A 27298-nucleotide genomic window follows, 5' to 3' on the forward strand; every position below is an offset into this window, starting at 1 on the left:
ATGGGTTGGGTGGGTGGGTGGGTTTGGTTGGGTAAGTGGGTTGGGTTGGGTGGGTGGGTGGGTTGTATGGGTTGGGTGGAGTGGGTGGGTTTGGTTGCCTTCGTCAACCAACAACATTGCAGGCTCTGGGTGTGTGTTGCTGTGGCGCTTCAGACGCAATTGAAACCGAGTCGCCACGAATAAAACAAAAAGACTTTTCCGTCATTTCCGAGATTTTTTGTCCTTTTTTAATTTCATTTTTCAAAAGTTACAGACGACACAAACGCTGCCACTCCGCGCGGACACGGGAGCCGTGCCAGTGTCGCAGAGTCAAACGTTCCAGACCGCTACGCGGAAAGCTACGATGTTGTGTCGACGACGACGACGAAGATGACGATTGGGGCAAGAGGAATCCGCGATATCTATAACACTTTATAACAACATTTTTTAAAAATATTTTTTGTTCCTGGGTAGGTAGTGTTATTTTCTAATTGCCTCAAAAGTGCAGACAGTGGCTATTATTGTCCACAAACTTTGCTTTTGTGTGACCAGGACAGCGATATTTTGAAATGTACCTATTTTCAATGAGAAAAAAAGGTTTAGATTTAAAGCTTTCGTGACTGCAGGGATTCATCTTCTTGGTTCTTTCGGTAAAGTCACGTAGAAGGGAAGTAATAAAATAATAAAAATAAAACATAATAAAATTTCGATTTAAAGCTTTCGTGACTGCAGGGATTCATCTTCTTGGTTCTTTCGGTAAAGTCACGTAGAAGGGAAATAATAAAATAATACAAATAAAAGATAACAAAATAATTCTCACGACGTTTCGGCCACAACGCAAGAACCAAGAATAGAAAAAAAGGTGTTTACATAAAGTCCTGGTCACAAAAGCAAAGTTTGTAGGGAATAACAGCCACTTTCTATACCTTTTAGCCATAAGCAATTAGAAAATAACACTTAATACCCAGGAACAAAAATTGTGTTACATAGTGTAATCAATCATATATATACTTCATAATCAACGTTTTTGTGTTTAGATCGCGTTATTTATAAATGTGTCGTAACCCTCCACCACCCGACACGGCCAATCAGTAAAAAAGTGTCACGTTTGACAAAAGACAAATAGTTCACTGCTTTAGCCCACCGGTGTGTTGAAGCGTGAAACCACAACAATTTACAATTTGAGTAGCGCGACGTTTTGCTGGTAATTGCATCCAGCATCATCGGGCAATTCGCCAGAATGCTGAGGCTCTGCTCTGTCTCCCGTTCTTATATAGAGCAGCAGCAGGGTGACGTCATCATTAACTCATTAACTCATCAGGTGCAACGATTTGGGGGGGGGGGGGGTTATTGTAATTATATACTACATTAGTATGATGACTAATGTAGTATATAATTACAATAATCAAAATAATGTCAGATTTGCCAAATGTTGTGGATTTGCTCTCCAACACGCAACCGGTTAGTTGCTGTACTCGAAACGAATTGGGCACGTTCTGTTCACGTGACAAACCTTACGATTTGGCCGTGTCGGGTGGTGGCGGGTTTAACGACACATTTATATTCTTTGGGTCTTTCGGTAAAGTCACGTAGATAGGTTCAAAGAAAGTAACAAAAAACTACGACGTTTCGATCGCTTGTGTTGCGATCGAAACGTCGTAGTTTTTTGTTATTTTTAGTTATTTTCATTTGAACCTTTCTACGTGACTTTACCGAAAGCCCCAAAGAATATGAATTCCCGCAGTCACGAAAGCTTTCAGTCAAGACACATTCATATGTACGCGATCTAACCCAACAAAACCTCTTTAACGGACGATATTAGTCGCGTTAAACTAATCAAAACCACGATATTCCACAACCAACCCCTCCACCCTTGAGCTGATGTCGTCACTTACGCTACCGCTGCTGGACCTATTAAGTATCATACATTTACACTTCCCCTATGTTATCTTTATAGTGGCTAATATGGACTATGGTGATTATTCATGTTGTTGTTATGTTTGTATATTTACACTAAATTGTGGAGACCCAATGGCTCAGAGGTGCACAGAAGCAGACATCTCTTGGGTTCGAGTCCAGAGTTTCAGCCTCAAAACAAAGAGATTACAGCACCCATAGACTCACACAGAGACCCACAGACTCACACAGAGGCCCACAGACTCACACAGAGACCCACAGACTCACACAGAGACCCATAGACTCACACAGAGGCCCATAGACTCACACAGAGACCCAAAGACTCACACAGAGACCCATAGACTCACACAGAGACCCAAAGACTCCCACAAAGACCCATAGACTCACACAGAGACCCATAGACCCACACAGAGACCCATAGACCCACACAGAGACCCACAGACTCACACAGAGACCCATAGACTCACAGAGAGGATCATAGACTCAGACAGAGACCCACAGACTCACACAGAGACCCATACTCACACACAGACATACAAACACAGAGACAGAGTCACATAGACCTATAGACTCATAGAGACCCATAGACTCACATCGAGACCCATAGACTCACACAGAGACCCATAGACTCACGGAGAGGCTCATAGACTCAGACAGAGACCCACAGACTCACACATAGATCTGTCAGAGAAACCCACACCCAGAACTCGAACCCACGGTCTCAGTGATAATGGCTCAGTTTTTACGACACGGCCATTATCAACCACCCATGGATAGAGAGACACACCCAGACTCAGGGCTCAAATGCAGGCACTGAGCGTGACCTGACTCTGGGTCTTGTGAAGCGAAGTCCTGGAGCACATCTGGCCCAAAGGCCACATGAAATTAAGTTGGCGGCCACAGGAAATTAAGTCACAGGCCACAAGAATTGACGTCATGGGTCGTGAGAAATTAAGCCGCGGGCGACAAAAAATGTAGTCACAGGCCACAGGAAAATGAAGTCATTGGTAATAAGATTTGAGGTCATGGGCCGTAAGAAATTAAGTCACGGGTCGTGAGAATCGAAGTCATTGGCCACAGGAAATGAAGTCATTGGACACAGGAAATGACGTCATGGGCCACAGGAAATGACATCATGGGCCACAAGAAATTAAGTCATGGGTCATGAGAATTGAAGTCGTGGGCCGCAGAAAATTGAGTCATTAGCCACAGGAAATGAAGTCATTGGCCACAGAAAATGACATCATGGGCCACAGGAAATGACGTCATGGGCCACAGGAAATGAAGTCACGAGGTCATAAGAATTGAAATAATGGGTCATGAGAATTGAAGTCGTGGGCCGCAGGAAATTGAGTCATTGGCCACAGAAAATGACGTCATGGGCCACAGGAAATGACGTCATGGGCCACAGGAAATGACGTCATGGGCCACAGGAAATGACGTCATGGGCCACAGAAAATCAAGTCATGGGTCGTGAGAAATGAAGTCGCGGACCACAGGAAACAAAGTTAGGGGTCCTAACGAACGAAGTCGCGTGTGTCCCTCGTGTCGTCACCGTCTCTGCCCCCCCCCCGCCCCCCATCCATCCCACCCTCCCGCTAGTTGGAGATGTGGAGGCGGAACTCGACGCGGCCGATGAACTTGTCTCGGTTGTTTTCGTCCACGACCACGTTGGGTCCCGACAGGCGGCACACCACCTGCAGGTCGGTGTTGCGGGGCGGGTTCATGAACTGCACCGCCACCACGGGCTGACGGTAGCCACCCTGCGAGGGGTTGGGGGGGGGGGGCAAGGCAGGACGACGAAGAGGAGACGCGGAGGTAAGGGGATTTGGAATTGGGAGAGGGGAGATGCAGAGAGAGAGAGATGTAGGCACGGAGAGTAGGGGCACCCCCGGTGGCAGCTGTTGCTGTGCATCAGTCTGCTGCCAGTAGGGGTAGCGGTGATCGCTGCTGCTGTTGTGTGGGTCTAGCCTAGGGGCACCCCCAGTGGCAGCTGTCCCTGTGCATGAGTCTGCTGCCAGTAGTGGTAGCGATGATCGCTGCTGCTGTTGTGTGGGTCTAACCTAGGGGCACCCCCAGTGGTAGCTGACCCTGTGCATGAGTCTGTTGTCAGTAGGGGTAGCGGTGATCGCTGCTGCTGTGTGGGTCTAACCTAGGGGCACCCCCAGTGGCAGCTGTCCCTGTGCATGAGTCTGCTGCCAGTAGTGGTAGCGATGATCGCTGCTGCTGTTGTGTGGGTCTAACCAAGGGGCACCCCCAGTTGCAGCTGTCCCTGTGCATGAGTCTGTTGTCAGTAGGGGTAGCGGTGATCGCTGCTGCTGCTGTTTGCGTCTAGCCTAGGGGCACCCCCAGTGACAGCTCTCTCTGTGTGCACGAGTCTATTGGTAGGATGCGAAAGCTGCTGCTGCTGTACGTGCCATTGCAACTAGAAACAATTCATGTTGAACTGCTGCTGATGCTGATGATGCTGCTGCTAGTGACGATAATGCTGATGATGCTAATGATAATGCCGCTGATGATGCCGTTGATGCTGATGCTGATGTTGGTGACGCTTCGCACACTCACGTCTGTTTTCTTGCCGTAGTAGGGGAAGTACATGGGGTCGAACTTGTTTTCAGGGTAGAAGTTCAGAGGTCCCAGGTCGATGTTTTTCTGGGAGTCATCATCATCAACAGCAGCAGCAGGGAGGCCACAACACGCACAGAAGCACACCCAGGTCAGGCTGTCTCCTAGAGCTGTCTCTCTCTGAGTCGTCCTCTCTCTCTCTCTGAGTCTCTCTCTCTGAGTCGTCCTCTCTCTCTCTGAGTCTCTCTCTCTCTGAGTCGTAATCTCTCTCTCTCTGAGTCTCTTTCTCTCTCTTTGAGTCTCTCTCTCTCTGAGTCGTCCTCTCTCTCTGAGTCGTCCTCTCTCTCTGAGTCGTAATCTCTCTCTCTGAGTCTCTTTCTCTCTCTTTGAGTCTCTCTCTCTCTGAGTCGTCCTCTCTCTCTCTGAGTCGTCCTCTCTCTCTCTGAGTCTCTCTCTGAGTCACCATCTCTCTCTGTGAGTCTCTCTCTCTCTGAGTTGTCCTCTCTCTCTCTCTGAGTCGTCCTCTCTCTCTCTCTGAGTCGTCCTCTCTCTCTGAGTCTCTCTCTCTGAGTCGTCCTCTCTCTCTCTGAGTCGCTCTCTCTCTCTCTCTCCGAGTCGCCCTCTCTCTCTCTGAGTCATCCTCTCTCTCTGAGTCGCCCTCTCTCTCTGAGTCTCTCTCTGAGTCACCCTCTCTCTCTGTGAGTCTCTCTCTCTCTGAGTCGTCCTCTCTCTCTCTCTCTGAGTCGTCCTCTCTCTCTCTCTCTCTGTGAGTTTCTCTCTCTGAGTCGTCCTGTCTCTCTCTCTGAGTCTCTCTCTGAGTCACCCTCTCTCTCTGTGAGTCTCTCTCTCTCTCTGAGTCGTCCTCTCTCTCTCTCTGAGTCGTCCTCTCTCTCTATCTCTGAGTCGTCCTCTCTCTCTCTCTGAGTCGTCCTCTCTCTCTCTCTGAGTCGCCCTCTCTCTCTCTGTGAGTCTCTCTCTCTCTCTGAGTCGCCCTCTCTCTCTGTGAGTCTCTCTCTCTCTGAGTCGCCCTCTCTCTCTGAGTCGTCCTCCCTCTCTCTCTGAGTCGTCCTCTCTCTCTGTGAGTCGTCCTCTCTCTCTCTCTGAGTCGTCCTCTCTCTCTGAGTCTCCCTCTCGCTATAAAAATTAACAACAATAACAAAGTGACAACCACTGCCTGCAAAACGTCTCGTCGTAGTCTCAGCCTGCGATTTAATCCATCAAGCATACATTTGTATATTACTTATGTATGGTATCATTATTTCTACGCAACATTACTATTCATATTATTGTTTACTTATTATATTACTTACAAAGTGATATAACTGTTATATAATTACATATTATGCACTATAAAATCTATAATTTTTGTATTTACTAGATGCATTATATACGATAATTATATCACTCCACTCCGTCATACCGCTGTGCAGTTGACGCTCGCCGGCATGTCGGTGTTCCCAGGCTTGTAGCCAATCACCTAAACAACAACAAGAAACAACAACAATAAACAACAATACACAACAACAATAAACAACAATACACAACAATATACAACAGTAAACAATAATAATAACACTGAGAGAGACACCGAGAGAGAGACACTGAGAGAGAGACAGACAGAGAGACAGGGAGACAGACAGAGAGAGCGAGACAGACAGAGAGAGAGAGACAGAGAGAGCGAGACAGACAGAGAGACAAGGAGAGAGAGAGACAGACAGAGAGAGAAAGAGAGACAGAGAGAGAGAGACACAGACAGACAGAGAGACAGAGAAACAGACAGAGAGAGAGACAGACAGAGAGAGAGCTAGAGTGACGAGAGAGAGACACTGAGAGAGACACAGACAGATAGAGACAGACAGAGACAGCGAGACAGACAGAGAGACAGAGAAACAGACAGAGAAGCAGACAGACAGAGAGACAGAGAAACAGACAGAGAGAGAGACACACAGACAGACAGAGACAAACAGACAGAGACAGCGAGACAGACAGAGAGAGACAGACAGAGACAGAGTGACGAGAGAGAGACACTGAGAGAGACACAGACAGAGACAGACAGACAGAGATACAGACACAGAGAGACACAGACAGAGACAGTGAGACAGACAGAGAGAGACAGAGTGACGAGAGCGAGACACTGAGAGAGACACAGACAGACAGACAGAGAGACAGAGAGCAGCATCAATCAACAGCATCGACTCACGCGGTTGATCTTGACAAGCACGCACGGCTGACCGCTGGCGTAGCCATAGCTGAGGTCGTTCAGACCGGAGCAGTTCGCGAGCAGCGAGCGGTTTAAAGTAGCATGGCAGGGGCATCGTGGTGAGCACGTGACCCACGGGGGAGCCCTGCTCATCGCGGAAGAATCCCGGAGTGCATCGAGGCCATCCACCGACTGGTTGTCGTAGGCTGGGGGGAGATGGGAAGATGGGAAGAAAAGTTTGAGAGATGGGGAGATGGGGAGAGAGATGGGGAGAGAGTTTGAGAGATGGGGAGATGGGGGGAGAGATGGGGAGAGAGATGGGAAGATGGGGGGAGAGATGGGGAGAAAGATGGGAAGATGGGAAGAAAGTTTGAGAGATGGGGAGAGAGATGGGGAGAGAGTTTGAGAGATGGGGAGATGGGGGGAGAGATGGGGAGAGAGATGGGAAGATGGGGGGAGAGATGGGGGGAGAGATGGGGAGAGATGGGGAGATGGGGAGAGAGTTTGAGAGATGGGGGGAGAGATGGGAGAGATGGGGGGAGAGAGTTTGAGAGATGGGGAGATGGGGGAAGAGATGGAGAGATGGGGGGGGAGATGGGGGGAGAGATGGGGAGATGGGGGGAGAGATGGGGAGAGAGATGGGGAGAAAGATGGGAAGATGGGAAGAGAGTTTGAGAGATGGGGAGAGAGATGGGGAGAGAGTTTGAGAGATGGGGAGATGGGGGAAGAGATGGAGAGATGGGGGGAGAGATGGGGGGAGAGATGGGGAGATGGGGGGAGAGATGGGGGGAGAGAGTTTGAGAGATGGGGAGATGGGGGAAGAGATGGAGAGATGGGGGGAGAGATGGGGGGAGAGATGGGGAGATGGGGGGAGAGATGGGGAGAGAGATGGGGAGAAAGATGGGAAGATGGGAAGAAAGTTTGAGAGATGGGGAGAGAGATGGGGAGAGAGAGTTTGAGAGATGGGGAGATGGGGGAAGAGATGGAGAGATGGGGGGAGAGATGGGGGGAGAGATGGGGAGATGGGGGGAGAGATGGGGGGAGAGAGTTTGAGAGATGGGGAGATGGGGGAAGAGATGGAGAGATGGGGGGAGAGATGGGGGGAGAGATGGGGAGATGGGGGGAGAGATGGGGAGAGAGATGGGGAGAAAGATGGGAAGATGGGAAGAAAGTTTGAGAGATGGGGAGATGGGGAGAGAGATGGGGAGAGAGATTGAGAGATGGGGAGATGGGGGGAGAGATGGGGAGAGAGATGGGAAGATGGGGGGAGAGATGGGGGGAGAGATGGGGAGAGATGGGGAGATGGGGAGAGAGTTTTTAGAGATGGGGGGAGAGATGGGGAGAGAGATGGGGAGATGGGGGGAGAGATGGGGAGAGAGAGAAATGGATGGTGACTTTTTTTTTGGCTTTTAAACAACTTTTATTGCCGCCAGCAGCAACAGCACTGGAGGCGATTCCGATTCGAAATACACAAAGTCACCAGCAACACAAATGAAAATAAACGCTACAAATCCACGCGCTGTGGCGTTAAAAGCACCGCTCACAACACACAAGAAAAGCCACGTGGTGGTGGTGGTTGTGGTGGTTGTGGTGGTGGTGGTTGTGGTGGTGGTGGTGGTTATCGCGCACGCCACGGTGACGAGCGAGCGCTTCAGAAGGTGAACACGAGGGTGCAGTGCACGCTGGTACAGAGAGGGGCTTGTCCGGCTCCCCAGCGTTCGAAGAAAACGCGCACATCACCGACATGTGTGTGGTACATGGCGTGCTCCAGCCGGAGCCTTAAGCAGGCCTCTGAACACTGGAAGCAGCACAGAGCAGCCGTCAGTGTAGAGGTCGCAAACGGGTTTTGATTCCTTACCCGTACCCGGCCGCACCAGGGTCGCAAACGGGTACCCGTACCCTACCCGTAACCGGCCGGGTACGGGTAGGGTACGGGTATCGGGTACCCGATTGCGACCTCTGGGATGAAGCCATGTTGCAGGCGCGGGTGGGTGGATTCTAGGAACTTGAATTGTGAGAAGAGACAAGACGTTGGGAAATGAGTGACAAACGGTGACTCACCAGTGACTCACGGCCTACCCGTACCCGGCCGCACCAGGGTCGCAAACGGGTACCCGTACCCGGCCGGGTACGGGTAGCCGGGTATCGGGTAGGGTACGGGTATCGGGTACCCGATTGCGACCTCTGGGATGAAGCCATGTTGCAGGCGCGGGTGGGTTGATTCTAGGAACTTGAATTGTGAGAAGAGACAAGACGTTGGGAAATGAGTGACAAACGGTGACTCACCAGTGACTCACGGCCTACCCGTACCCGGCCGCACCAGGGTCGCAAACGGGTACCCGTACCCGGCCGGGTACGGGTAGCCGGGTATCGGGTAGGGTACGGGTATCGGGTACCCGATTGCGACCTCTGGGATGAAGCCATGTTGCAGGCGCGGGTGGGTTGATTCTAGGAACTTGAATTGTGAGAAGAGACAAGACGTTGGGAAATGAGTGACAAACGGTGACTCACCAGTGACTCACGGCCTACCCGTACCCGGCCGCACCAGGGTCGCAAACGGGTACCCGTACCCGGCCGGGTACGGGTAGCCGGGTATCGGGTAGGGTACGGGTATCGGGTACCCGATTGCGACCTCTGGGATGAAGCCACGTTGCAGGCGCGGGTGGGTTGATTCTAGGAACTTGAATTGTGAGAAGAGACAAGACGTTGGGAAATGAGTGACAAACGGTGACTCACCAGTGACTCACGGCCTACCCGTACCCGGCCGCACCAGGGTGGCAAACGGGTACCCGTACCCGGCCGGGTATCGGGTAGCCGGGTATCGGGTAGGGTACGGGTATCGGGTACCCGATTGCGACCTCTGGGATGAAGCCACGTTGCAGGCGCGGGTGGGTGGATTCTAGGAACTTGAATTGTGAGAAGAGACAAGACGTTGGGAAATGAGTGACAAACGGTGACTCACCAGTGACTCACGGCCTACCCGTACCCGGCCGCACCAGGGTCGCAAACGGGTACCCGTACCCGGCCGGGTATCGGGTAGCCGGGTATCGGGTAGGGTACGGGTATCGGGTACCCGATTGCGACCTCTGGGATGAAGCCACGTTGCAGGCGCGGGTGGGTGGATTCTAGGAACTTGAATTGTGAGAAGAGACAAGACGTTGGGAAATGAGTGACAAACGGTGACTCACCAGTGACTCACGGCCTACCCGTACCCGGCCGCACCAGGGTCGCAAACGGGTACCCGTACCCGGCCGGGTATCGGGTAGCCGGGTATCGGGTAGGGTACGGGTATCGGGTACCCGATTGCGACCTCTGGGATGAAGCCACGTTGCAGGCGCGGGTGGGTGGATTCTAGGAACTTGAATTGTGAGAAGAGACAAGACGTTGGGAAATGAGTGACAAACGGTGACTCACCAGTGACTCACGGCCTACCCGTACCCGGCCGCACCAGGGTCGCAAACGGGTACCCGTACCCGGCCGGGTATCGGGTAGCCGGGTATCGGGTAGGGTACGGGTATCGGGTACCCGATTGCGACCTCTGGGATGAAGCCACGTTGCAGGCGCGGGTGGGTGGATTCTAGGAACTTGAATTGTGAGAAGAGACAAGACGTTGGGAAATGAGTGACAAACGGTGACTCACCAGTGACTCACGGCCTACCCGTACCCGGCCGCACCAGGGTCGCAAACGGGTACCCGTACCCGGCCGGGTATCGGGTAGCCGGGTATCGGGTAGGGTACGGGTATCGGGTACCCGATTGCGACCTCTGGGATGAAGCCACGTTGCAGGCGCGGGTGGGTTGATTCTAGGAACTTGAATTGTGAGAAGAGACAAGACTTTGGGAAATGAGTGACAAACGGTGACTCACCAGTGACTCACGGCCTACCCGTACCCGGCCGCACCAGGGTCGCAAACGGGTACCCGTACCCGGCCGGGTATCGGGTAGCCGGGTATCGGGTAGGGTACGGGTATCGGGTACCCGATTGCGACCTCTGGGATGAAGCCACGTTGCAGGCGCGGGTGGGTGGATTCTAGGAACTTGAATTGTGAGAAGAGACAAGACGTTGGGAAATGAGTGACAAACGGTGACTCACCAGTGACTCACGGCCTACCCGTACCCGGCCGCACCAGGGTCGCAAACGGGTACCCGTACCCGGCCGGGTATCGGGTAGCTGGGTATCGGGTAGGGTACGGGTATCGGGTACCCGATTGCGACCTCTGGGATGAAGCCACGTTGCAGGCGCGGGTGGGTGGATTCTAGGAACTTGAATTGTGAGAAGAGACAAGACGTTGGGAAATGAGTGACAAACGGTGACTCACCAGTGACTCACGGCCTACCCGTACCCGGCCGCACCAGGGTCGCAAACGGGTACCCGTACCCGGCCGGGTATCGGGTAGCCGGGTATCGGGTAGGGTACGGGTATCGGGTACCCGATTGCGACCTCTGGGATGAAGCCACGTTGCAGGCGCGGGTGGGTTGATTCTAGGAACTTGAATTGTGAGAAGAGACAAGACGTTGGGAAATGAGTGACAAACGGTGACTCACCAGTGACTCACGGCCTACCCGTACCCGGCCGCACCAGGGTCGCAAACGGGTACCCGTACCCGGCCGGGTATCGGGTAGCCGGGTATCGGGTAGGGTACGGGTATCGGGTACCCGGTTGCGACCTCTGCGTCAGTGTCACCCTCCAGCATCTTTTCTCTCGTTCTGTGCTTTACATTCTAGCCGAAGTGCACGAGTGGTGAGTAGCCAGTCAGGAGGCTGGAGTGCAGGGGCGGTTTCTTCACGAGGGCGATTGGGCGACGCACCACCAATGTCATTCAACCACAGAGTCACGCTAGCCGTCACTGTCAGCCTCTGGATATAGTCCAATCAGCGTCATGTCACGTTCTGTGGAGTACCGCCTCTTTTTGGGCGATTTCACTCCGGCTGAGAATCGCCCCGAGTGGTCCCATAGACTTACATTCAAAGATGTTTTTTTCGACCGGGGGGCGCTGCAATGCATTCTCTATGGCTTCCGGGAGGGCTCGCACTAACGTGCTTACGTCATCATACGTAAGCACGTTTCATCCAACAATATAATTTGTCGCCACCTAGTGGAATCTTTAATAAAAGAAACTTGAGTGGATTGTATTAATAGTGAGTATAGAAACAAACAAGATGTATTGTAAGAGTCACTTTATTTTTCATTAATATTAAAGAAGTGAAGTTGCCTTGACATGCTTAAGCTGTTAATTTATCCATTGCATGGGTGGACCTTATCCTTATCAATCATCCAGACATTTGCCCCCCCTGAGAGATTTTGCAGGAGCCGCCACTGCTGGCGGGCCTTGGTCTTGTGCCACAGCACGGATGCAGCGAGGATGGAGAGAGACGGGGAGAGGGTTAGAGAGAGAGAGAGAGAGATGGGGAGAGAGATGAGTAGATGGAAATAGAGAGAAATGGGGAGATGGGGAGAGAGATGGGGAGATGGAGAGAGACGGGGAGATGGTTAGAAAGAGAGAGAGATGGGGAGAGAGATGAGTAGATGGAAAGAGAGAGAGAAATGGGGAGATGGGGAGAGAGATGGGGAGATGGAGAGAGACGGGGAGATGGTTAGAAAAAGAGAGAGATGGGGAGAGAGATGAGTAGATGGAAAGAGAGAGAGAAATGGGGAGATGGGGAGAGAGATGGGGAGATGGAGAGAGACGGGGAGATGGTTAGAAAGAGAGAGAGATGGGGAGAGAGATGAGTAGATGGAAAGAGAGAGATGGGGAGATGGGGAGATGATTCAGGCGACTTGGTGGGGGGGGGAGGGGAGACTTTGGTGACTCACTCTTGATGAAGGAGTCGAGAGACTGCGTGAATTTCGAGTAGGAGTCGCCACTGGAGATGTTGAAGAAGACGTCCAGATTCTCCGCACGCGGTCGGATCATCACTCCTGCAGCACGCGCCAGAAGCATCATCAGCATCATCAGCATCATCAGCAGCAGCATTATCATCATCAGCATCATCATCAGCAGCATCATTATCATCAGCATTATCAGCATCATCAGCAGCATCATCAGCAGCATCATCATCAGCAGCAGCAGGAGCATTATCAGCATCATCATCAGCAGCAGCAGCAGCATCAGCAACAGAATCAGCAGCAGCAGTATCATCAGCAGCAGCCGTAGCATTATCAGCATCATCATCAGCATCATCATCAGCATCATCAGCCTCATCATCAGCATCATCAGCAGCATTATCAGCAGCATTATCAGCAGCAGCATCAGCATTATCAGCATCATCAGCAGCATCATCATCAGCAGCAGCATTATCAGCAGCATCATCAGCATCAGCAGCAGCATCAGCAGCAGCATCAGCAGCATCATCAGCATCATCAGCAGCAGCATCATCAGCAGCAGCAGCATCATCGTGAGCATCATCATCATCTGCAGTATCATCATCAGCAACATCACCAGCAGCAGCATCAGTAACATGGTGAGCATCATCAGCAGCAGCATCATCATCATCGTGAGCATCAGCAGCATCGTCAGCAGCAGCATCGTCAGCAGCAGCATCGTCAGCAGCAGCATCATCTGCAGCATCATCATCAGCAGCATCATCATCATCATCATCAGCAGCAGCATCATCATCATCATCAGCAGCATCATCATCATCAGCAGCAGCAGCATCATCATCATCAGCAGCAGCATCATCATCATCAGCAGCAGCAGCATCATCATCATCATCTGCAGCATCATCATCATCAGCAGCAGCATCATCAGCAGCATCATCATCATCAGCAGCATCATCAGCAGCAGCATCATCATCAGCAGCAGCATCATCATCATCTGCAGCATCATCATCATCTGCAGCATCATCATCATCTGCAGCATCATCATCATCAGCAGCATCATCATCATCAGCAGCAGCATCATCAGCAGCATCAGCATCATCAGCAGCAGCATCATCAGCAGCATCATCATCAGCAGCATCATCAGCATCATCATCAGCAGCATCAGCATCATCAGCAGCAGCATCGTCAGCAGCAGCATCGTCAGCATCATCATCATCATCTGCAGTATCAGCATCATCAGCAGCATCATCATCATCATCAGCAGCATCATCATCATCAGCAGCATCATCATCATCAGCAGCATCATCAGCAGCAGCAGCATCATCGTGAGCATCATCATCATCTGCAGTATCATCATCAGCAACGTCATCAGCAGCAGCATCAGTAACATGGTGAGCATCATCATCAGCATCATCATCATCATCATCTGCAGCATTATCAGCAGCGATGATCAGAGTGTAAGTGACCCGGGCTGGTTGTGAGTGTACGTGCCAGGGTTCTGGACGCGGTCCTGGTACTTGGGTCTCTCGTCACTGATCGTCTGCAGCATCACCCACATGGTGAAGGCGAACATCGCGGCCAGGAAGAGGTAGAAGATGATGTAGTAGCCGATGATGAGGGCTGTGGGCACGAGGTGGAGGAGGAGGTGGAGTAGGAGGAGGGGCACACACGTATGTATTGTTCACGGTTAATGCTGTACACACACACACACACCGTGCCAGTATTAACCAGGCTTGCCGCTCATTTCGAACCGTGACAGTGATAGGGTTTGGGGTAGAGATAGCGGCAGCGATAGTGACAGGGGTCGTGATAGGGGTAGAGATAGGGGTAGTGATAGGGGTAGCGATAGGGGTAGCGATAGTGACAGGGGTCGTGATAGCGGTAGCGATAGGGGTAGAGATAGGGGTAGAGATAGGGGTAGTCTGTAGGGGTAGCGATAGGGGTAGTGATAGGGGTAGTCTGTAGGGGTAGCGATAGGGGTAGTGATAGGGGTAGTGATAGGGGTAGTGATAGGGGTAGTCTGTAGGGGTAGCGATAGGGGTAGTGATAGGGGTAGTGATAGGGGTAGTGATAGGGGTAGTCTGTAGGGGTAGCGATAGGGGTAGTGATAGGGGTAGTGATAGGGGTAGTGATAGGGGTAGCGATAGGGGTAGCGATAGGGGTAGCGATAGGGGTAGCGATAGGGGTAGCGATAGGGATAGTGATAGGGGTAGCGATAGGGGTAGTGATAGGGGTAGTGATTGGGGGCAGTGATAGGGGTAGTGATAGGGGTAGTCTATAGGGGTAGTCTATAGGGGTAACGATAGGGGTAGTGATAGGGGTAGCGATTGGGGGCAGTGATAGGGGTAGTCTATAGGGGTAGTCTATAGGGGTAGCGATAGGGGTAGTGATAGGGGTAGTCTATAGGGGTAGCGATAGGGGTAGAGATAGGGGTAGTGATAGGGGTAGTGATTGGGGTAGTGATAGGGGTAGTGATAGGGGTAGCGATAGGGGTAGCGATAGGGATAGTGATAGGGGTAGTGATTGGGGGCAGTGATAGGGGTAGTGATAGGGGTAGTCTATAGGGGTAGTCTATAGGGGTAGTCTATAGGGGTAACGATAGAGGTAGTGATAGGGGTAGTGATAGGGGTAGCGATAGGGGTAGTCTATAGGGGAACCTCCCAGCGGCAATTGCTAGAAATCATATATATTTAGAATTATGATTTTGTTAAGATTAACATAAAAACGTCTATAACACCGTTCCTTCACCACGTGCCAACTTCATTGAGCGGGGAGTTTCGTGTGGTGGAGGCATCGACGGCGCCACATCTATTTCCATTGTTGTAATAGGTTTTTACCCTTTCAACTGGTACAAAAACTGACACCTTTATACAAGGCATCATGTTTGCAATAACCACAACACAAGCAGTCAAAATGCAAACAAAAAGAAACAACTCTGATAACGATATGCATCATGATAATGATATGCATCATCATTATCAGAGTTGTTTCTTTTTGTTTGCATTTTGACTGCTTGTGTTGTGGTTATTGCAAACATGATGCCTTGTATAAAGGTGTCAGTTTTTGTACCAGTTGAAAGGGTAAAAACTTATTACTATATTTTGTATAAAGGTGTCAGTTTTTGTACCAGTTGAAAGGGTAAAAACCTATTACTATATGTTGCCACTGGTAAAGGAGATGTCTCATAGTGTAAATGCTTACCCCGAGCTCTCAATACTCTGATAGTGCACTGTGTTTGAGTTGTACGCCTTTTGGCGTCATCTGGTCCAACACCAATGGAGACTAGGCTCTAAGAAAAGCTGTCTCGGGTGTGGACCAATCAACTTCAAGGACAGTGCATATCATTATCATCATCATCAGAGTTAAATTTCGATTTAAAGCTTGTTTTATTATGTTTTATCTTTATTATTTTATTACTTCCCTTCTACGTGACTTTACCGAAAGAACCAATAAGATCATCAGAGTTGTTTCTTTTTGTTTGCATTTTGACTGCTTGTATTGTGGTTATTGCAAACATTATGCCTTGCGTAAAGGTGTCAGTTTTTGTACCAGTTGAAAGGGTAAAAACCTGTTACTATATTTTGCCACTGGTAAAGGAGATGTCTCATAGTATTTCCATTGTTGTTAAATGACGCGATCATTTTGACCTCCCCCCGACCTCACCCCCCCCCCCCCCAAGCTGGTCCCGCAAAAACATAAGTCAATTACCAACCTCCCCCGTGGATTGTCAACAAGCCGGTTCTTCTCGAACTCCAATCAGTGAAACAATGCGCCCGCAAATGCCTCCTCCACACAACACGGGCGCCCTGTAAGGTAAGTAGCCTCTAGCTGACTGCAGGGGCAAGTGATGTTAGCAGTAGCGAGTAGCAGCGTCTATACACAGACAAAGATCCCCCGTGTAGCCTCTAACAGACTGCGGGGGCAAGTGCTGTTAGCAGTAGCGAGTAGCAGCGCCTATGCACAGACAAAGATCCCCCGTGTAGCCTCTAACAGACTGCGGGGGCAAGTGCTGTTAGTAGTAGCGAGTAGCAGCGCCTATGCACAGACAAAGATCCCCCGTGTAGCCTCTAACAGACTGCGGGGGCAAGTGCTGTTAGTAGTAGCGAGTAGTAGCAGCGCCTATGCACAGACAAAGATCCCCCGTGTAGCCTCCAGCAGACTGCAGGGGCAAGTGCTGTTAGTAGTAGCGAGTAGTAGCAGCGCCTATGCACAGACAAAGATCCCCCGTGTAGCCTCTACAGACTGCAGGGGCAAGTGCTGTTAGTAGTAGCGAGTAGTAGCAGCGCCTATGCACAGACAAAGATCCCCCGTGTAGCCTCTAGCTGACTGCAGGGGCAAGTGATGTTAGCAGTAGCGAGTAGTAGCAGCGCCTATGCACAGACAAAGATCCCCCGTGTAGCCTCCAGCAGACTGCAGGGGCAATTGCACCCTGGGGCTAAACGTCTCAAGGGTTTAAATATCTTGAGTTTAAATGTCCACACGCTCACGGGCGCTCACACAAACCACACCACGCCCCGCGTGGACACAGAGCCCTGTTCGATCTCTCTCTTCTCTCTCTCCTCTCTTGTCTTCAGGGTAATGATGATGATACTCCATTGGAACCTCATTTGCCAGTAAAAAATATGATAATTGTTTTTTTTACTCTTCTATCTGGCAACAAAACTGACACTTTTTTTTTTACACGGAGTCATGTTTGCTTACCCCGAGCTCTCATACTCTGATGGTGCATTGTCTTTGAGTTGTACACCTTTTGGCGTCATCTGGTCCAACACCATGTGAGACTAGGCTCTAAGGAAAGCTGTCTCGGGTGTGGACCAATCAACTTCAAGGACAGTGCATTCATTATCAGAGTTATGTTTTTGTTTGCATTATGACTGTAGGTATTGTGGTCTATGCAAACATGACTCCTTGTAAAAAAGGTGTCAGTTTTGTTGCCAGATAGAAGGGTAATAAAACCATTATTATTATAATAATGATACTCTTATTTTTGCTACCAACGTAAAGTCACGTAGGTAGAAACAATTCTAATAATTATTATTTTTTTCTACCGAAAGAACCAAAGAGTATGGATTCCTGCAGTTACAAAAGCGTCAAATCAATAATGGTAATCATTGTGTACATTTTGACTTAAAACTTTTTTTATTTTCTTTCCGCCCGATGAAGACCGCTTGTGTTGCGATCGAAACGTCGTGGGTTTTTTGCTCTTATTAATTTCAATTTATGTTTATTTATATATTTTCAATTGATTATTTTTGTTAAATTAAATGTAACAAAAAATATTAGCATTTTTTTATGTATTTGTATTTTTACTTTTCTATTTACGTGACTTTACCGAAAGCACCAAGAATATAATAAATGTGTAGCCTCCGGGAAGGGAGGGAGGGGATCGTGGGGCGGGTGGGAGATCTTATCAGCAGCGGTGATCCGGCTGCAGCCGATCCGGACCGCTTGCCACAACAAAGGAGTGGGGGGGAGGGAGGGGAGAGAAGGAGGGAGAATCTGTGGATAGTGCTGAGTCTGTGGGCAGTGCTGAGTCTATGGGCTGAGTCTATGGGCAGTGCTGAGTCTATGGGCAGTGTTGAGTTTATGGTGCAGTGTTGAGTCTATGGTCTGAGTCTATGGGCAGTGCTGAGTCTATGGGCTGAGTCTATGGGCTGAGTCTATGGGCAGTGCTGAGTCTATGGGCAGTGTTGAGTTTATGGTGCAGTGTTGAGTTTATGGTCTGAGTCTATGGGCAGTGCTGAGTCTATGGGCTGAGTCTATGGGCAGTGCTGAGTCTATGGTGCAGTGTTGAGTTTATGGTGCAGTGTTGAGTCTATGGGCAGTGTTGAGTCTATGGGCAGTGTTGAGTTTATGGTGCAGTGTTGAGTCTATGGTGCAGTGCTGAGTCTGTGGGCAGAGTCTATGGGCAGTGCTGAGTCTATGGGCTGAGTCTATGGGCTGTGCTGAGTCTATGGGCAGTGCTGAGTATATGGGCAGTGCTGAGTCTATGGGCTGAGTCTATGGGCAGTGCTGAGTCTATGGGCTGAGTCTGTGGGCAGTGCTGAGTCTATGGGCTGAGTCTATGGGCAGTGCTGAGTCTATGGGCAGTGCTGAGTCTATGGGCAGTGCTGAGTCTATGGGCTGTGTCTGTGGGCAGTGCTGAGTCTATGGGCTGTGTCTATGGGCAGTGCTGAGTCTATGGGCTGAGTCTATGGGCAGTGCTGAGTCTATGGGCTGAGTCTATGGTTTAGTGCTGAGTCTATGGGCTGAGTCTATGGGCAGTGCTGAGTCTATGGGCTGAGTCTATGGGCAGTGCTGAGTCTATGGGCTGAGTCTATGGGCTGTGCTGAGTCTATGGGCAGTGCTGAGTCTATGGGCAGTGCTGAGTCTATGGGCAGTGCTGAGTCTATGGGCAGTGCTGAGTCTTTGGGCAGTGCTGAGTCTATGGGCAGTGCTGAGTCTGTGGGCAGTGTTGAGTCTATGGGCAGTGCTGAGTCTATGGGCAGTGCTGAGTCTGTGGACAGTGCTGAGTCTATGGGCAGTGTTGAGTCTATGGGCAGTTTTGAGTCTATGGGCAGTGTTGAGTCTGTGGGCAGTGTTGAGTCTGTGGGCAGTGTTGAGTCTATGGGCAGTGTTGAGTCTATGGTGCAGTGTTGAGTCTATGGGCAGTGTTGAGTCTATGGGCAGTGTTGAGTTTATGGTGCAGTGTTGAGTCTATGGGCAGTGTTGAGTCTATGGGCAGTGTTGAGTCTATAGTGCAGTGTTGAGTCTATGGGCAGTGTTGAGTCTATGGGCAGTGTTGAGTTTATGGTGCAGTGTTGAGTCTATGGGCAGTGTTGAGTCTATGGTGCAGTGTTGAGTCTGTGGGCAGTGTTGAGTCTGTGGGCAGTGTTGAGTCTATGGGCAGTGTTGAGTCTATGGGCAGTGTTGAGTCTATGGTGCAGTGTTGAGTCTATGGGCAGTGTTGAGTCTATGGTGCAGTGTTGAGTCTATGGGCAGTGTTGAGTCTATGGGCAGTGTTGAGTTTATGGTGTAGTGGTGAGTCTATGGGCAGTGTTGAGTCTATGGGCAGTGTTGAGTCTATGAGTAATGCATCTGTTGGCAGTTGTGGTGTAAATAATAACAACAACAACAACACGTGCGTTGTGTATGTGGCCTTAAAAGGATAGAGACAAATATATACAGGGTGGCCCAAAAGTCAGGACACATAAAGTTATTAACATTACACGAGTTTACACCATTTGAACCTCATTTGCCAGTAAAAATATGATAATTGTTTTTTTACCCTTCTATCTGGCAACAAAACTGACACCTTTTTTTCATATTTTTTTACTGGCAAATTAGGTTCCAATAGTGTAAATGCTTACCCCGAGCTCTCATACTCTGATGGTGCATTGTCTTTGAGTTGTGCGCCTTTTGGCGTCATCTGGTCCAACACCATGTGAGACTAGGCTCTAAGGAAAGCTGTCTCGGGTGTGGACCAATCAACTTCAAGGGCAGTGCATACATTATCAGAGTTGTGTTTTTTGTTTGTATTATGACTGCAGGTATTGTGGTCTATGCAAACATGACTCCTTGTAAAAAGGTGTCAGTTTTGTTGCCAGATAGAAGGGTAAAAAAACAATTATCATTACACGAGTTTATTGTATTGCATTAGAAGGTGTCCACACTGAGCTGTCACATGATGAGAGCTCAAAGAAGTTGCGGCTCATCATCATCATTGCGTGGACATTTATAGCAGTATCCAAATACTTTAAAACGCGTGGTGATGTTGATTCTAAATGTGCGAGGTAGTTAACATCTCCTAGCCACCGTGATGATGAGAGAGAGACGCAGACTCCAAATATACAGCAGCAGCAGCAGGCGTCGTCAGGGTCGGGGATCGAACCCACGAACTCCTGTATACCAGGCGAGGTAGTTAACATCTCCTAGCCACCGTGATGATGAGAGAGAGACGCAGACTCCAAATATACAGCAGCAGGCGTCGTCAGGGTCGGGGATCGAACCCACGACCTCCTGCATACCAGGCGAGGTAGTCAACATCTCCTAGCCACCGTGATGATGAGAGAGAGAGAGACGCAGACCCCAAATATACAGCAGCAGGCGTCGTCAGGGTCAGGATCGAACCCACGAACTCCTGTATACCAGGCGAGGTAGTCAACATCTCCTAGCCACCGTGATGATGAGAGAGAGAGACGCAGACCCCAAATATACAGCAGCAGGGGTCGTCAGGGTCGGGATCGAACCCACGAACTCCTGTAGACCCGGCGAGCTAGTTAACATCTCCTCGCCACCAAGTTCTGTATGCATGTAAAGTGCTGTGTGTATATAAAGTTACGTATGCATGTAAAGTGTTGTATGCATGTAAAGTGCTGTGTGTATGTAAAGTGCTGTGTATGCATGTAAAGTGTTGTATGCATGTAAAGTGATGTGTGCATGTAAACTGCTGTGTGTATGTAAAGTTATGTATGCATGTAAAGTGCTGTGTGTGCGTGCGTGCCATCTCACCCCAGCTGGTCCCGGTTCGACCCAGGAACTCCCTGGTACGCGGATTCCACAGGAAGGTTCTCCAAGAGGCGAGCGATTCGCGGGCGCGAACTCCGCGGGTTTTCTTGTCGTTCGCCATTGGTGAACTCCTGCTCCGGACCACGTGGTTGAAGGAACAAGGGCAATTGTTTTAACACGTGGTCGTAATACCGTGTCAATGCACTACTCTATACACTACACTACTATACACTACGCTATACACTACACTATACACTACACACTACACTACTAAATACTACACTACTATACACTACAATACAGTACACTACACTACTATACACTACACTAAACACTACACTATATACTACACTACTATACCCTATACCAATATACACTACACTATACACTGCATTACTATACACTACACTACTATACACGACACTATACACTACACTACTATACACTACAATACAGTACACACTACTATACACTACACTATACACTACACTACTATACACTACACTAAACACTACACTATATACTACACTACTATACCCTATACCAATATACACTACACTATACACTGCATTACTATACACTACATACCTACTATATACACTACTATACACTACACTATACACTACACTACTATACACTACAATACAGTACACACTACTATACACTACACTACTATACACTACACTATACACTACACTGCTATACACTATACTATACACTACTATACACTACACACTATACTACTATACACTACACGATTATCCACTATACCATACACTACACCAGTATACACTACACGACTATACACTGCACTACTATACAACACCACTTTACACTGCACTTCTATACACCACTACTATACATTAAACTACTATACCATGCTTGTCAACCCATACGGTTTACCCCATATTCTTGCACGGGAAAATTGAGTTTTCAAGTCCAATACGGATAAAAATATGTATTTAGATAATTGTTTGTCTATTTGTTTGTGTTTCACCCATGTGATGTAACTTTGTAGGATGAACGTTAAGATTTGTAAGTGGCACAGGGTGACCAATAGGGTCCAAATTGGTCTGTAATAAGCTATGGCACTAATAAGTGGTTAACAGATATATATTAATGTAGTGTATAGTACTATGGGAACCTCATTTGCCAGTAAAAATATGATATTTGTTTTTCACACTTCTATCGTCATCTGGTCCAACCCATGTGAGACTAGGCTCTAAGGAAAGCTGTCTCGGGTGTGGACCAATCAACTTCAAGGACAGTGCATACATTATCAGAGTTATGTCTTTTGTTTGTATTATGACTGCAGGTATTGCGGTCTATGCAAACATGACTCCTTGTAAAAAGGTGTCAGTTTTGTTGCCAGATAGAAGGGTAAAAAACCAATTATCATAGTGTATAGTAGTGTATTTTTGTACAGTAGTGTAGTGTATAGTAGTGTATTTTCAGTTCAGTTCATTTTCAGTTCATTTATTGGGTATAGCCCTGTGAGCCATTCGGCTCTTGAATCGGGTGCAAACGCACCAAATAAAAAACGTGAACAAAAAAACATCTTAAAGCGACCGCACGCAACAGAAAAATCTAGGGAAAAAACAGCAACGTCTTCCAGAAAAAGCACCGTTATCAATGCTGTGTGCAAAAATCCCAGTGGGATGCAAGTCAAACAATAACAACCATGAGATACTTTAGATTAAAGTTATCAGTATAACTCTGTACAACAACAAACAAATATGCCTAAACCAAAACTATTTCGAAATCACCAAAACAAAGTTATAAAAACAACGTAACAGTGATCGTACGAACTATAATTCAAATTTAACAATAAACGACATACACATAACATGTACTACCAAACTTTGCAGCCATAGCTGGCAGCATTAGTCACTCCATAACAGCAGAAGTATCAGTCGGAGTATCAACAATTTTTCAATGCACCTTTAAAGATCAGCACTCTATAATCAAAACTCAAGATCATACTCTGCAGTGGTCATCAGGAGCGATACATTTGATTTCAGGCAATGAATAGCAGTGGCAGTTAGGGGTGTACAACTCCTCTAGAGCAGTTTTGAGTGAAGATCTCTCACAGTGATCCAAGTTGCAGCTTATTGTCGATAGCATTCCAGACCCTGGGGGCATCAATAGCAAAGGCCCTTCCTCCAGTATTTGTACGGCAATAAGGAATGTGAAGCTGGTAAATGAGCGAAGACCTTAGGTCACATTTGTTCTTCGAAACAGTGAGGAGATCCAGCAGGTAATCTGCGGATTGTAGTGTAGTGGATAGTATTGTAGTGTATAGCAGTATATAGTAGTGTTCAATAGTGTAGTGTATAATAGTGTAGTGTATAACAGTGTATAGTAGTGTAGTGTAAAGTGTATAGTAGTGTATTGTGTTCAGTAGTGTAGTGTATAATAGTGTAATGTATAGTGTAGTGTATACTAGTGTAGTGTATAGTAGTGTAGTGTAGAGTGTATAGTTGTCTGAATTGGTCTGTAATAAGTTAGGGCACTGATAAGGGGTTGACAGGTTTGTGGTAGTGTAGTGTATAATAATGTAGTGTATAGTGTAGTGTATAGTAGTGTAGTGTATACTGGTGTAGTGTATAGTAGTGTAGTGTATAGTAGTGTAGTGTATAGTAGTGTAGTGTATAGTGTAGTGTATAGTCGTGTATTATATATAGTAGTCTGAATAGGTCTGTAGTAAGGTAGGTCATTGATAAGGGCTCTCAGGACCCAATGTTATCCATGAATCGAGGATTGCTTTGGTTAGATCGCGTTCAAATATATTAGTAACTGAATCACAACAGGACAAAGATCCCCCGGGTAGCCTCTAACAGACTGTTGGGGCAAGTGCTGTTAGTAGCGAGTAGCAGCGCCTATACACAGACAAATATCCCCCGTGTAGCCTTAACAGACTGTCGGGGCAAGTGCTGTTAGCGAGCAGCGCCTATGAAGGCCGGAACGGCACACGAGGGGTTTGGTGGTCAGCACCACGCCCGACCGCCTTTGTCTCCCCAGTGGCGATGTTTGCTACACATCGCACCGGGTACTCATTTGAGGCTGAGTCGACCTAGGGGAGCACCCCCAGGACCGGGTTCAGAGAATCGTCACCGGTGTTGGATTCGCGAGCGGGAATCGAACCCGGGTCGCCAGCCGGCGGAGCGTGGCGCTAACCGCTGCGCCACCGCTCCCCAAACCCACTCACCACCACTACTCGATGCGTTGATTTGTGAAAGTTGTTGTGGGTTTTTTTGTTATTTAAAAACAAACTCTCCAACGCACGCAGCCGGTTCTAGTGCAGAGATAAGTAAAGACAAGGTCGTAAATATAATGTTCAAAGATGCTCTTAATGTCGCTATAAAATAGATTTCTGTTAAAGTGATTGTGGTTATGGTTGTACTTTATTAATGCCTAATCTCTGCCATTACATACGATGAAACAAGAAAAGGTCAAAAAAAAAACAGAGCAATGTAATACAATACACTATTAGACATTATTGTGAATAATTAATAAAAAGTCCATCCTATGTGTTAGTGAATTTTTTAAAATACTTTAGGCAGGAAATTCGTTTTCAAATTTAGATTTATTTTTTTTTCTGGGGGAGGGACCCCCTTGAAGATTTGGTCCCCCCCAATGTTGAGTCCGTGGCTACGACCTTTAAGTAAAAGAACCTGTCACGACTTGTTGACTCGACAGCGAACCATCGACTTTGCCAATTGTCTGTGTGGTGGTGATGGAGCGACTCACAGCATCGATATCATTGACGCGATCTAAAAACTAAAAACAAGTATAACCCATAAAAACAAAGTTTTTCACTATAAATCCTTTATATGCGTGGCGGCTAGAGTCCTCTCGTCCTCTGGCTTGAGATGGCTGACATCTATGGGTCAGATGATTGTCTGCCAGTATTAAGCAATTGGTAATTAAATATTTAATTTGTTTTCCCTAAACAGTGTAAAATTTTTGAAAAAAAATGTCACGAACATTAATTGTCTCGCACAACGAGTCTGTGTGCAAAATGTCAGCTCGATTGGATCATGGGAAGTGGGTTAAAAAACGACCGAAAGATTTGCACGGTCGTAAGCAAGCAAGCAAGCACGCAAGCAAGCAAGCAAGCGAACTTAATATAAAGGATTTAATAATAAAAACTCACGAAAACTGAGGATAGCTTTGTAGCACCCGAGCGCAGTAAAAACAGGCGTTGTGTTCAGCTTTCACTTAGCCAGCCTTGCTGCACCCCCAATCGTTGACAAAACAAAGGCATGGTGATGTTAATAATGTAAATAGTAATGTTAATCATGTTGATAGTAATGTTAACAATGAGTACAAAGGAGGTTTTATGCAGACAAAGTGAGCTGTGAGTTACGTTGCCACGTGGCTTAATTTGTGTTTTCGATGACCTTCTAAACACTAAAGACTACTATACACTGCACTATACACTACACTATACACTGCACTATACACTACACTATACACTGCACTATACACTGCACTATACACTACACTATACACTACACTATACACTACACTACTATACACTACTACATACTAAACATTACACTATACACTACATTATACACTACTATACACTCCCATACACTATACACTACACTATATACTACATTACTCTACACTACACTATATACTACACTACTATACACTACTATACATGACACTACTATACACTACACTATACACTACTATACACGACACTAGTATACACTACACTATACACTACACTATACAATACACTACTATACACTACACTATACACTACACTATACAATACTATACACTACACTATACACTACACTATACACTACACTACTATACACTACACTATACACTACACTACTTTACATTACACTATACACTACACTATACACTACACTACTATACACTACACTATACACTACACTATACACTACACTATACACTACACTATACACTACACTACTATACACTACACTACTATACACTACACTACTATACACTACACTACTATACAGTACACTATACACTACACTATACACTACACTACTATACAGTACACTATACACTACACTATACACTACACAACTATACACTACACTACTATACACTACACTACTATACACTACTATACACTACACTACTATACACTACTCTATACACTACACTACTCTATACTATACTACTATAGACTACACTACTATACACTACACTACTATACACTACGCTATACACTACACCACTATACACTACACCCAGGTTAAGAACGACCGCTCTAATCGTTCTCTTGCACCCGGCGTTGAACCGCTCTGTTCATAATTCACTGCGTAACAAAAAAAATATTTATTTTTGTTCCTGGGTAGTAAGTGTTATTTTCTAATTGCTTATGCCTCAAAAGTACAGAAAGTGGCTATTATTGCCCACAAACTTTGGCTTTGTGACCAGGCCAGTGATCATTTTTGAAATGTACCTATTGTCAATGAGAAAACGTGTGTATTTATATCATTCCTTCACGTAAAATCCTGGTCACAAAAGCAAAGTTTGCGGGGAATAAGAGCCGTTTTCTATACTTTTTAGGCATAAGAAATTAGAAAATAACACTTGCTACCCAGGAACAAAAACCGTGTTACATAGCGGTATAATGTAACTCGCTAACACCCTTCGCCGCTTGCTGAAAATCCGCTATGATTTCCCCCACAATATGAGAGATACCCAGACCCAGGGCTCGAACCCAGGTGATTCAGCAGTAATGTCTCAACATATCCAACACGGCCACTATGATCTCTCCAACACTATAAGAGACACCCAGACCCAGGTGATTCAACAGGCCTGTCTCAAAATATCTGACACGGCCACTATGATCTCCCCCACACTATAAGGGACACCCAGACCCAGGTGATTCAGCAGGACTGGCTCAACATATCTGACATGGCCACTATGATCTCCCCCACACTATGATAGATACCCAGACCCAGGGCTCGAACCCAGGTGATTCAGCAGCCCTGTCTCATAATATCTGACACGGCCACTATGATCTCCCCACACTATAGGAGACACCCAGAAACCAGGTAATTCAGCAGGACTGGCTCAGCGTTTCCGACACGGCAGCTATGATCTCCCCACACTATAGAAGACACCCAGAGCCCAGGTGATTCAGCAGGACTGGCTCAGCGTTTCCGACACGATCTCTGCCACCTGCAACTTTCGCCGCTCCATCACCCTAATCGTTACCTGTGGCGCGGACTTCAGAAGCCTCGGATCTGTGGGACGCGCGCGCAGAATAGGATGTCTAGATAGGTAGGCGTGTGAGTGCGTGTGTGTGTGTATATATACCTG

The 27298-nt window shown here is 47.9% G+C and overlaps 1 pseudogene; it reads right to left on the reverse strand.

The window, feature by feature from the left end:
• Nucleotides 1–204: 204 nt before the first annotated feature.
• Nucleotides 205–27298, reverse strand: LOC133360946 (sodium/potassium-transporting ATPase subunit beta-2-like; annotated as a pseudogene).

This window comes from Lethenteron reissneri, chromosome 70 (genome assembly GCF_015708825.2).
Source record: "Lethenteron reissneri isolate LAM-NWPU_2019-01 chromosome 70, ASM1570882v1, whole genome shotgun sequence".
Classification (NCBI taxonomy): Eukaryota; Metazoa; Chordata; class Hyperoartia; order Petromyzontiformes; family Petromyzontidae; genus Lethenteron; species Lethenteron reissneri.